This window comes from Neoarius graeffei, chromosome 11 (genome assembly GCF_027579695.1).
Source record: "Neoarius graeffei isolate fNeoGra1 chromosome 11, fNeoGra1.pri, whole genome shotgun sequence".
Classification (NCBI taxonomy): domain Eukaryota; kingdom Metazoa; phylum Chordata; class Actinopteri; order Siluriformes; family Ariidae; genus Neoarius; species Neoarius graeffei.
In genome coordinates, this window is record NC_083579.1 from 29,557,538 (window position 1) to 29,570,259 (window position 12,722).

Consider the following 12,722-nt stretch of genomic DNA (forward strand, 5'->3'; position numbering starts at 1 on the left):
GATTTCCGTCAACTGGGAGCGCTAAAGGTCAATAATGAGATTGATGCAGATCCGAGGAAGAAAAAAAAAGGGGGGGTAGGCCCATAGGTCTGACACCGATGTGATTTAGAACTTCACCAAGCTGCTGTGATTGCCTGTTGTTGAACCCTTTCTTGTGCTGTGTTTGAGTATATGTAAAGGAATAAGTTGTTGTGCTAGATATGCATAAATAAATACAGCCTCCGCTACTGTCTAGTCCCAGGGAGGCTCGGCGTAGGCAGCGAGCCGTGGTGCTCGGCTTGAGTTTCGTTTCTATCGGCGGCTCCAGACTGACTTTGCACGCTCGTAACTCGGCCAGGGGAGGTCCCAGCCTCTCCAAACTTGGCAGCCAGCGACCTCTGCCCTCTCCCCAACGAACCAGCGCTAGGGCGGGCCAGCCCCGCGCCTCGGGGTGAGCCGCGGCGCTCCGCACAAAAGGTCAGAAAACAGTGGAAGCCAATACTCCGAAGCTCAAAATTCAGGAAAGTGGCTCCGGTGTCGCGAGTGCACAAAAACAGTTACTTGAAAGTTAACCTGATGAATTTGTGCGTGCGCGTGCGATTTCATGAAGAACCGGGACAATTGGCATTCGGTGAAAGATTCACACCTGTGACTCATTATATTCGCGCGCACCCTCTCGCCCACTGTTGCTTCGTTTTCCCAATTTACACGCGTGTCTGCAGATGGAGTTTTCAGAAATCTCCACTCTGCCCCGAGTTTGCGAAAGTAGCTGTTTTCAGTGACTGAAACCTCCGTATACAGTACCAGTCAAAAGTTTGGAAACACCTTCAAATTCGATGTTTTTATTTTTACATTTTTTTCCTACATTGTAAATGAATACTGAAGTCATCCAGACTATGCAGCAACACACAAGGAATCATTTAGTAAACTTTAAAATGTTAATCAAACCAAAATATGTTTTAGATTTTAGATTCTTAAAGTAGGCACCTTTTGCTTTGATTACAGCTTTGCACACTCTTGACATTCTCTCAATCAGCTTCATGAGGTCATCACACAAAATGGCTTTCCAACAGTCTCGAAGGAGTTCCCAGAGGTGCTGAGCACTCGTTGGCTGCTTTGCCTTCACTCTGCGGTCCAACTCATCCCAAACTTTTTCAGACTGACTGACCTTCATTTCTTAAAGTAATGATGGACTGTCGTTTTTCTTTACTTAGTTGCACTGCAAAAAATGGCATTCAAAAATAAATAAAAGATTAAAACAAAGCATATTTGCTTGAATCAGGTGAAAAAAAATCTGCCAATGGAGCTAGTCAAATTTGACTTGGTAAGATTTCTTAAAGTAAGATGAAAAATCTAACCTGTTTTTAGATGAAATAATTCCAAAATAAGATTGAGGAACTTATTGTGCGAGATCTGATTAACTCAAAATAATCAAAATAGTTCTTATAACAAGATCGTACTTCTTACATTTAGCCATTCAAGTCATTTTTATTGATTTCATTTTAAGGGTATTTCACTTAAATTCATGACAGTCTTAGCAGTAAAAACTGAATTTAAGAAAAATATACTAATATTCATCTCATCTCATTATCTCTAGCCGCTTTATCCTTCTACAGGGTCGCAGGCAAGCTGGAGCCTATCCCAGCTGACTACGGGCGAAAGGCGGGGTACACCCTGGACAAGTCGCCAGGTCATCACAGGGCTGACACATAGACACAGACAACCATTCACACTCACATTCACACCTACGGTCAATTTAGAGTCACCAGTTAACCTAACCTGCATGTCTTTGGACTGTGGGGGAAAATGGAGCACCCAGAGGAAACCCACGTGGACACGGGGAGAACATGCAAACTCCACACAGAAAGGCCCTCGCCGGCCCCGAGGCTCGAACCCAGGACCTTCTTGCTGTGAGGCGACAGCGCTAACCACTACACCACCGTGCCGCCCTATACTAATATTAGGATTGTTAAATTCTACAACTAAGCATTGCTAGCTTAAAAGATTCTCCTTTTGTGACCTGTAATTAGTAAAATACTCTAGATATGAGACCAGAGACTATCTTGAATCAAGTTGACGACACGTGTAGCATTGCAACAAGTTTATTTTTTTTCCCATTTCAACATTAAAACATCTCTTAAGATTCCACTTCCCCAGGACCTCAGGCACCAAAAAAAAAAAAAAGTCTACGCATTTTGACTTACAGTGCTTACACAACGCCAAAGCAACAGTGCATTTTGGGGGCACTGACTATTCATGTGTACAAGGGGTTTACAAGATCAGGCACAAAAAAAAACCAAACAAAAAACACTGAACTTAACTCACAGCATTCCAAAAAGACCTCACTAAAACGCCCTCCACTCACTCATAGCCTTTTTGAAGGCACTTGTCTGGTCTAGAGTCTGTACAGCATCTAGAAGGAGCTCACTCTGAATGACTGAGAAAACAGTCGCAGTAAACTTAGGATCTGTAAGGTGGAGTTGAATTGTAATGAAAGATTCAAAGATTTCAGTAAAGTTCATTTATTCCCAAAACAAGCATGCTTTGTTTTTTTTTCTTGAAACAAGATGAACCACATTTGACAAATGTCCAAAATGTACTTACTTGTTTTAAAAAAAAAACTTGTTTTATTTTCAAAAAGTGCTCCAAATAAGACTTTTTCAAGACATTTTGTCTATCAGGGATCCCAGACGTCCGCTATTTAGCGGAATTCCGCTATGTTCTAGTGAAAGTCTCATCTCATCTCATTATCTCTAGCCGCTTTATCCTTCTACAGGGTCGCAGGCAAGCTGGAGCCTATCCCAGCTGACTACGGGCGAAAGGCGGGGTACACCCTGGACAAGTCGCCAGGTCATCACAGGGCTGACACATAGACACAGACAACCATTCACACTCACATTCACACCTACGGTCAATTTAGAGTCACCAGTCAACCTAACCTGCATGTCTTTGGACTGTGGGGGAAACCGGAGCACCCGGAGGAAACCCACGCGGACACGGGGAGAACATGCAAACTCCACACAGAAAGGCCCTCGCCGGCCCCGGGGCTCGAACCCAGGACCTTCTTGCTGTGAGGCGACAGCGCTAACCACTACACCACCGTGCCGCCCAAGCTCTTGTATATCCATTAAAAATATGTTTAAGTAAAATGACCAGCAGAATACGTTCTGATTTGGTTTGCTTGTTTAGCGATGTTTTCGTCGGCTTCGTTTGTTCTCGTTGACATTCGGGAACACTCGGAAGTTAAATTGATGTAAATACCATGAGCAGTGTTGCCCGATTGCGCGGTTCTCCGCCCAGTTGGGGGGTTTCAAGTGCATTTTGGCGGGTTTTGAACATATTTTGGGCTGGAAAACGTCAGGAGTATCTGGCAACACTGACCGCGAGACTGTACACGATAGAACAAGAAAACAATATGGCTGCGCCCATTTGCTAGAAAACATGTTTTAACTCCGTTCGTGCTTTTGTTTCTAATGTGTTGAACTTAATTCAGAGCACTGAAGGAACATCAGAAAAGCAGAAGGAAAGATCAGAGAAACAAAAGCAGAGAAAACTGGAGGAAAGACAGAATGCACCCCAGAAAAGAGCATTAAATTCCTTTGCAGTGAAACCTTTCAAAAAGAGAGAGGTTTAAATCAAATATCTCCAGTATTTGCTGTACATATGTATATATCTAATATTACTGAATCATTGATTTCTGCTCATATTCATGATTTTTGAAAAATGAATGTGGCTTATGTTAGACTAGTTTTGACATTAACTTGAAACAAAAAAAAATAAACAAATGAGATGAACTATGGATACTATTGTTATAACAAAATCAGTGGAATATTTAGGCAAGTATATTCTTCAAAGCTACATTTTCGTCTAATTTTTATAAATTTTTTTTGCCACTTATGTCATTGATTACAAAATATGGCATCAAATAGATACACATTATGGTTAAATTATGTTGCTTTTCTATGTTAAATCTATGTAAAAAAAAATGTGTTCTATAGCATCTTTAAATGTTAAAATCTCAACAGCTTCAGGCAGCCCCCTTGACCCCTGCTGATAGTTTCTCATCTCATCTCATTATCTCTAGCCGCTTTATCCTGTTCTACAGGGTCGCAGGCAAGCTGGAGCCTATCCCAGCTGACTACGGGCGAAAGGCGGGGTACACCCTGGACAAGTCGCCAGGTCATCACAGGGCTGACACATAGACACAGACAACCATTCACATTCACACCTACGGTCAATTTAGAGTCACCAGTTAACCTAACCTGCATGTCTTTGGACTGTGGGGGAAACCGGAGCACCCGGAGGAAACCCACGCGGACACGGGGAGAACATGCAAACTCCGCACAGAAAGGCCCTTGCTGGCCACGGGGCTCGAACCCGGACCTTCTTGCTGTGAGGCGACAGCGCTAACCACTAGCCTACACCACTGTGCCGCCCAGTGATAGTTTCTTACATTCCTCTATTTTTTTCAATTACTGCTGGGATCCCTGGTCTATACAAGATTTTCAAGGTGGACTGTCTAAAAACTAGCCTTTCTAGCCAAATGAGGTTTTGCTTGTTGGGCAATTATGTCTTATAATAAGGGTGGCTAGATGTTTTGACTTGAAAATAGACAAATAAACTTCCTAAGATTATTTTTTGCAGTGTGAGTAATTCTTGGCATAATATGGATTAGAACAGTACTCAAATAGGGCCATTCACTGTATACCAACTCTACCTCTTCACAACACAACTGATGGTCTCAAACACATTAAGAGGTCAAGAAATTCATGAAATTAACTCTTGACAAGGCACAGCTGTAAACTGAAAGCCATTCCAGGTGACTACCTCGTAAAGCTGACTGAGAAAATGCCAAGATGTGCAAAGCTGTCATCTAAGCAAAAGGTGCCTACTTTGAAGAATCTAAAATATAAAACATATATTCTGGTTTGATGAACACTTTTTTTGTTTACCAAATAATTCCATAGATATTTCTTCATGAAGTCGATGACTTTAGTATTAATCTACAATTCAGAAAATTTTAAAATAATGAAAAACCACTGAATTAGAGGCGTTTCCAAACGTTTGACTGGTACTGTAGGTGTGAATGAGAGGTGCAACCGAATAAATAAATATGCGTCTTTTTTATGTGGCTACATGTAGACTATCACTGCGCAAAGCCTCTAATGTTGAAATGGTAGTAATATTTGTTAAAATAATAGTAGGCTAATTTCCACATTAATTGGTAAAATGGCTCAAGGGATGTGATGGGTGGGATGGTCGTTTTTTAAGGGGGATGATTTGAGATTTTTATTTCAGAAGGGGGATGCCTCCCCCTACATCCCCCCTCAACTCGAGTACTGCGTATAAGGCCATATTTCACCAGACATAGGCCCTTCAATTTCCATCACTAGAGCGCGTCAAATTACTTTCGGTTTTGCCAGCATGGACGCGCTTCTTTTAAATGAAGGCACAGGTGTGTCAGACATCGACAAAACGGTAAAGAATAAGTGGAGATGGGCTTGGCGAAATGAAATGGGCGATAATGGCAAGCTCCTGCTGCTGTGCCAAGGAAAAAGAAACAAAAACAGGCATCAGGTGTTGCCAAACTAGATGCCTTTGGCTTCACTGCGAACAAGCAAAAAAATGGAACTTTCACTTTACTTTTCTTGTTTCCTGGCTTTATTTCAACAGATTTTCTTATTTTTCTTTCTGTTCCACTCTTTTGAAAGCATGGTTCAAGTTCGACTGCACTTGCACTTTTCTCTGAACCACTGTTGTGCATTACTAAAGTATTGTTGAAATAAATTTGCACTTTGCGCTGAAAACTTGATGTTTCATCATGAATAGCCAGTAATGACAATGGTAAAGTCTTGCCTTAGCTTTAGTCATTGTTAAAATTATGTAAATGTACTATAAGTAGGGACCGAGGAGATAATGGACAACACAGCGTTTAAAATTTGACGCATCGCTGACGTGGTAGGGGCCAACGACATGGAGCTTTTTTTTCCAGTCAGATTATTATTTTTTTTTGCTTTAATCCATGCATTCTTTGGCAGAACGACTTGTGTGCTTAGGGTCATTATCTTGCTGCATGACCCACCTTCTCTTGAGATTCAGTTAATGGACAGATGTCCTGACATTTTCCTTTAGAATTCGCTGGTATAATTCAGAATTCATTGTTCCATCAATGATGGTAAGCCGTCCTGGCCCAGATGCAGCAAAACAGGCCCAAACCATGATACTACCACCACCATGTTTCACAGATGGGATAAGGTTCTTATGCTGGAATGCAGTGTCTTCCTTTCTCCAAACATAATGCTTCTTATTTCAACCAAAAAGTTCTATTTTGGTCTCATCCATCCACAAAGCATTTTTCCAGTAGCCTTCTGGCTTGTTCACGTGATCTTTAGCAAACTGCAGACGAGCCGCAATGTTCTTTTTGGAGAGCAGTGGCTTTCTCCTTGCAACCCTGCCATGCACACCATTGTTGTTCAGTCCCAGCAAAAACACAATGTATATACGATGTAGTGGTTAAATAACATCAGGGAAATACGTCATCATTACGTAGTAGGCATGTCCTAATACAACGTTGTGCCAATACGTAATGACAACGTAGTGGTAATACCTAACGGACATGTTATCTGGCGACCATCCAGTGATGCATGTCCTACTACGTAGTCTACATGTTGTGTGTATTTTCTATTTGATGATCGATGTATTAATAATTTGCTTTCATACATTTTGTTGTATGTCTCTATGAATAACATTAACAATGTGATCTTGGTCTGTTGATGAATTGATTGTATTTTAACTTTAAAATAGCGCTGAATGAGGCCATTTCAATGAAATAAAAGTTCGTAGATTCATGATTTTGCAGTTTGTCTTATCAGTTTATCTGCCCTCTAATATAACTATTAGGGTTTTTTTTTATCCAAAATCATGTTCGGTACATGCAAAACTTTAACTGAAGGGGAGGATTTTCACATGATCCGTGATTGCCAACAAATTATTTCTGTGACCGGTGATTTGAGCCTGTCTTTAATTCATAAATGCATAATTCTCACTCGTTTTTAGGTGGCCCATGACACTCACCATTTGCTTTTTATGTGTTTTTATAGATTATCAGAGAAAGGTTCTGATGTGCCTAGATGAAATTGTGAAAAATTATCTGTAGTTACTTACCTCTTGCAAATATTTTGTGTACATACATCACTTAATCTGATCATATAATGGTAAACAAGGATTTCCCAATTTATCATTGATTATATTTGCAGGCTCCCGCTGCTGTGGCTGCAACAACTAAGGAGACAACTACTGTACCAACCCACCATTCATCTGATTCGGAAACTAGAGACAGCTGTTAGCTCTTTCACTGCTAGAATTTCTATTATTGAATACTGGTTCACCATGAAATATTTTCTAGAGCCAGAACAAAAATAATGGTTGGCATGTGTGTCAATACCTGGTGACTTGTCCAAGGTGTAGCCTGCCTTTCGCCCGTAGTCAGCTGGGATAGGCTCCAACTTGCCTGCGACCCTGTAGAACAGGATAAAGCGGCTAGAGATAATGAGATGAGATATATAGATAGATCGATATACACAGTGGTGCTTGAAAGTTTGTGAAAGCTTTAGAATTTTCTATATTTCTGCATAAATATGACCTAAAACATCAGATTTTCACACAAGTCATAAAAGTAGTTAAAGAGAACCCAGTTAAACAAATGAGACAGAAATATTATGCTTGGTCATTTATTTATTGAGGAAAATGATCCAATATCACAACCATGATTCCAAAAAAGTTGGGACAAAGTACAAATTGTAAATAAAAACGGAAGACAATGATGTGGAAGTTTCAAAATTCCATATTTTATTCAGAATAGAACATAGATGACATATCAAATGTTTAAACTGAGAAAATGTATCATTTAAAGAGAAAAATTAGGTGATTTTAAATTTCATGACAACAACACGTCTCAAAAAAGTTGGGACAAGGCCATGCTTACCACTGTGAGACATCCCCTTTTCTCTTTACAACAGTCTGTAAACGTCTGGGGACTGAGGAGACAAGTTGCTCAAGTTTAGGGATAGGAATGTTCACCCATTCTTGTCTAATGTAGGATTCTAGTTGCTCAACTGTCTTAGGTCTTTTTTGTCGTATCTTCCGTTTTATGATGTGCCAAATGTTTTCTATGGGTGAAAGATCTGGACTGCAGGCTGGCCAGTTCAGTACCTGGACCCTTCTTCTACGCAGCCATGATGCTGTAATTGATGCAGTATGTGGTTTGACATTGTCATGTTGGAAAATGCAAGGTCTTCCCTGAAAGAGACGTCGTCTGGATGGGAGCATATGTTGCTCTAGAACCTGGATATATCTTTCAGCATTGATGGTGTCTTTCCAGATGTGTAAGCTGCCCATGCCACACGCACTAATGCAACCCCATACCATCAGAGATGCAGGCTTCTGAACTGAGCGCTGATAACAACTTGGCTCGTCCTTCTCCTCTTTAGTCCGAATGACACGGCGTCCCTGATTTCCATAAAGAACTTCTAATTTTGATTCGTCTGACCACAGAACAGTTTTCCACTTTGCCACAGTCCATTTTAAATGAGCCTTGGTCCAGAGAAAACGTCTGCGCTTCTGGATCATGTTTAGATACGGCTTCTTCTTTGAACTATAGAGTTTTAGCTGGCAACGGCGGATGGCACGGTGAATTGTGTTCACAGATAATGTTCTCTGGAAATATTCCTGAGCCCATTTTGTGATTTCCAATACAGAAGCATGCCTGTATGTGATGCAGTGCCATCTAAGGGCCCGAAGATCACGGGCACCCAGTATGGTTTTCCAGCCTTGACCCTTACACACAGAGATTCTTCCAGATTTTCTGAATCTTTTGATATTATGCACTGTAGATGATATGTTCAAAGCAGTGACGTGCGGTGAGGTTTGTGGCTAGTGAGGCACTGACTTTTTCAAAATCAGATTTTCAAATATGCACCAAAATATTTGCCAAATACCGATTAGTTTCATATCTCATAGCAGCATTCTTTACATAAGGTACATTTGAAGGTACATATTTGGCCAAGGAAGAATGAAAAATGAATGGCGGTTCAGTAGCCTACCTCCAAAAAACACCACGGCGGACCACACAGTGGGTACCATACACAGAACAAACACACGAACCACAGTGCTACAGACAGAACAGGCCACACAGCACCACGGCCGGTGCCACATCCATCCATCGCAAGGCACAGCATCACGGCGGATGCTCTCTCTCTCTCTCACACACACACACACACAAACACAGGATTCGAACACTGGTCTTACCTTTACTGTTTGGCTAAGAAGCAGGTTGCATGAATGATATATTTTAAGATCTCTCGGTTTTCCTTCACCTTAGTGTTGTGCATGCTAATGTTTAGCCGGTGCTGTTCATTCAAAGCCACATCTATTCGAGAAGTCCCAAAAGTTTTTAAAGCAATTTGGCTTTGAATGTGAGTAGCTGAGCATTCATGTTTCAGGAGGCTTCTTGGTAGGTTTTTTTAAGTCACAAAATCCCATGTTAGTCCAGACATTGTCACTGGTTGAGAACAAGAGACAGGGATAACAGAAAAGGCGGTTTCTTGTAGCACAGCCACACAGCCAATCTTTTCGGTTGTACCACTCACTTTGAAACGATCGGGTTATCTTCTGCCCAGTCCTTTGAAGTAATTCCTTTAGCTCCGGCGTCAGCCGTCCATTCTTTATCACGTCCCATTTTCCTTGAAAGTCCAACTTTGAGAAACCTTTCAGTTGAGCTATTATATCCTCCATTGTTGCAGTCAATCGGAACAAGCCAACAACAGTCCAAATTAAACTTTACATTACCACCAAACAAGAATAACTGAGCTCACGTACGCCCTCTGCACTGCGGCAGAGCTACTGCCTGCCTCACCTCATGTCTTTTCAGTGCGGCTTTATGTCAAATTGTTAACACTAAATAAGTGATACACATACGTAGAAAACATTACATATTATAAGGAAAGTGAGGACATATTATACACGTCTACAATGTATAAAAAACATTTTAATACAGCATTACGTTGGTAGCATACACAGAGTAAGCAAAAGGCACGCGCTCAACGCAGTTAACAAGGGATTGTGCAATCTGACGTGAGGCACGGCTTGGTGCTGCCTCACGTCGCTGCATATTCGCTGCAATTGAAAAGGAAATGGGCAAATACGGCGATTTTGATCGCAAAAATGATTGAAATTATTTGAATCATACAGAAATGGCATATATAGCACAGATGATTGGACAAATCTTTATCATTATTTACATTCATTACATCTCATGATGGCTGGATGATGACCGGTGAGGCCCTGCCTCACCTGCCGCCCCTGACCGCACGTCAGTGGTTCAAACTCTTTGCAATTTTACACTGTCGAACTCCTTTCTGATATTGCTCCACTATTTGTTGGCGCAGAATTAGGGGGATTGATGATCCTCTTCCCATTTTTACTTCTGAGAGCCGCTGCCATTCCAAGATGCTCTTTTTATACCCAGTCATGTTAATGACCTATTGCCAATTGACCTAATGAGTTGCAATTTGGTCCTCCAGCTGTTCCTTTTTTGTACCTTTAACTTTTCCAGCCTCTTATTGCCCCTGTCCCAACTTTTTTTGAGATGTGTTGCTGTCATGAAATTTCAAATGAGCCAATATTTGGCATGAAATTTCAAAATGTCTCACTTTCGACATTTGATATGTTGTCTATGTTCTATTGTGAATACAATATCAGTTTTTGGGATTTGTAAATTATTGCATTCCATTTTCATTTACAATTTGTACTTTGTCCCAACTTTTTTGGAATCGGGGTTGTACGCATCTGTGAGTGGCAAAAGTATGTGAACATCTAGAATTAGCAGTTAATTTGAAGGTGAAATTAGAGTCAGGTGTTTGCAATCAATGGGATGACAATCAGGTGTGAGTGGGCACCCTGTTTTATTTAAAGAACAGGGGTCTATCAAAGTCTGATCTTCACAACACATGTTTGTGGAAGTGTATCATGGCACGAACAAAGGAGATTTCTGAGGACCTCAGAAAAAGCATTGTTGATGCTCATCAGGCTGGAAAAGGTTACAAAACCATCTCTGAAGAGTTTGGACTCCACCAATCCACAATCAGACAGATTGTGTACAAATGGAGGAAATTCAAAAACATAGTTACCCTCCCCAGGAGTGGTCGACCAACAAAGATCACTCCAAGAGCAAGGTATGTAATAGTCGACGAGGTCACAAAGGACCCCAGGGTAACTTCTAAGCAACTGAAGACCTCGCTCACATTGGCTAATGTTCATGAGTCCACCATCAGGAGAACACTGAACAACAATGGTGTGCATGGCAGGGTTGCAAGGAGAAAGCCAGTGCTCTCCAAAAAGAACATTGCTGCTCGTCTGTAGTTTGATAAAGATCACGTGGACAAGCCAGAAGGCTATTGGAAAAATGTTTTGTGGACGGATGAGAAGCGTTATGTCTGGAGAAAGGAAAACACTGCATTCCACCATAAAAACCTTATCCCATCTGTGAAATGTGGTGGTGGTAGCAACATGGTTTGGGCCTATTTTGCTGCGTCTGGGCCAGGGTGGCTTTCCATCATTGATGGAACAATGAATTCTGAATTATACCAGCAAATTCTAAAGGAAAATATCAGGACATCTGTCCATGAACTGAATGTCAAGAGAAGATGGGTCATGCAGCAAGACAACGACCCTAAGCACACAAGTCGTTCTGCCAAAGAATGGTTAAAGAAGAATAAAGTTAATGTTTTGGAATGGCCAAGTCAAAGTCCTGACCTTTAATCCAACTGAAATGTTGTGGAAGGACCTGAAGCGAGCAGTTCATGTGAGGAAACCCACCAACATCCCAGAGTTGAAGCTGTTCTGTATGGTGGAATGGGCTAAAATTCCTCCAAGCCAGTGTGCAGGACTGATCAACAGTTACCAGAAATGTTTAGTTGCAGTTATTGCTGCACAAGGGGGTCACACCAGATACTGAAAGCAAAGGTTCACATACTTTTGCCACTGACAGATATGTATTGGATCATTTTCCTCAATAAATAAATGACCAAGTATAATATTTTGTCTCATTTGTTTACCTAGGTTCTCTTTATCTACTTTTAGGATTTGTGTGAAAATCTGATTGTTTTAGGTCATATTTATGCAGAAATATAGAAAATTTTAAAGGGTTCACAAACTTTCAAGCATGTGTGTGTGTGTGTATATATATATATATATATATATATATATATATATATATATATATATATATATATACACACACACACAAGTAGAGTGGGTAAAAAGTCTCTGTCAGCCAACAACCAGTCTGTCCAAAAGGATGCCACGGGTCCCAGCAGTGTAGATATAGATAATGTAGAATAGAAACATTTCACTCTGATACCCAACTTTTGAACATTTATTAAAAATTTATTCTCGACAAACTTTTTGGCCTTCTTCAGTGTCGTAAAAAACTACGACACTGAAGAAGGCCGAAACGTTTGTCGAGAATAAATTTTTAATAATGCTCAAAAGTTGGGTGTCAGAGTGAAATGTTTCTCTTTTTAACCTCACCTAGCTGATGCAGCTTTTTTTTTTTTAAATAAATGCACCGACTATGCAAAATATTGTTGCTTCTTCCATGTTTTCTGCATGATATTACTCCGGTTTTGTCAGGTTAGTAGAAAGGATGTGAAAATCTAAGGTAGCGAGAATGTGCCCATATGAGT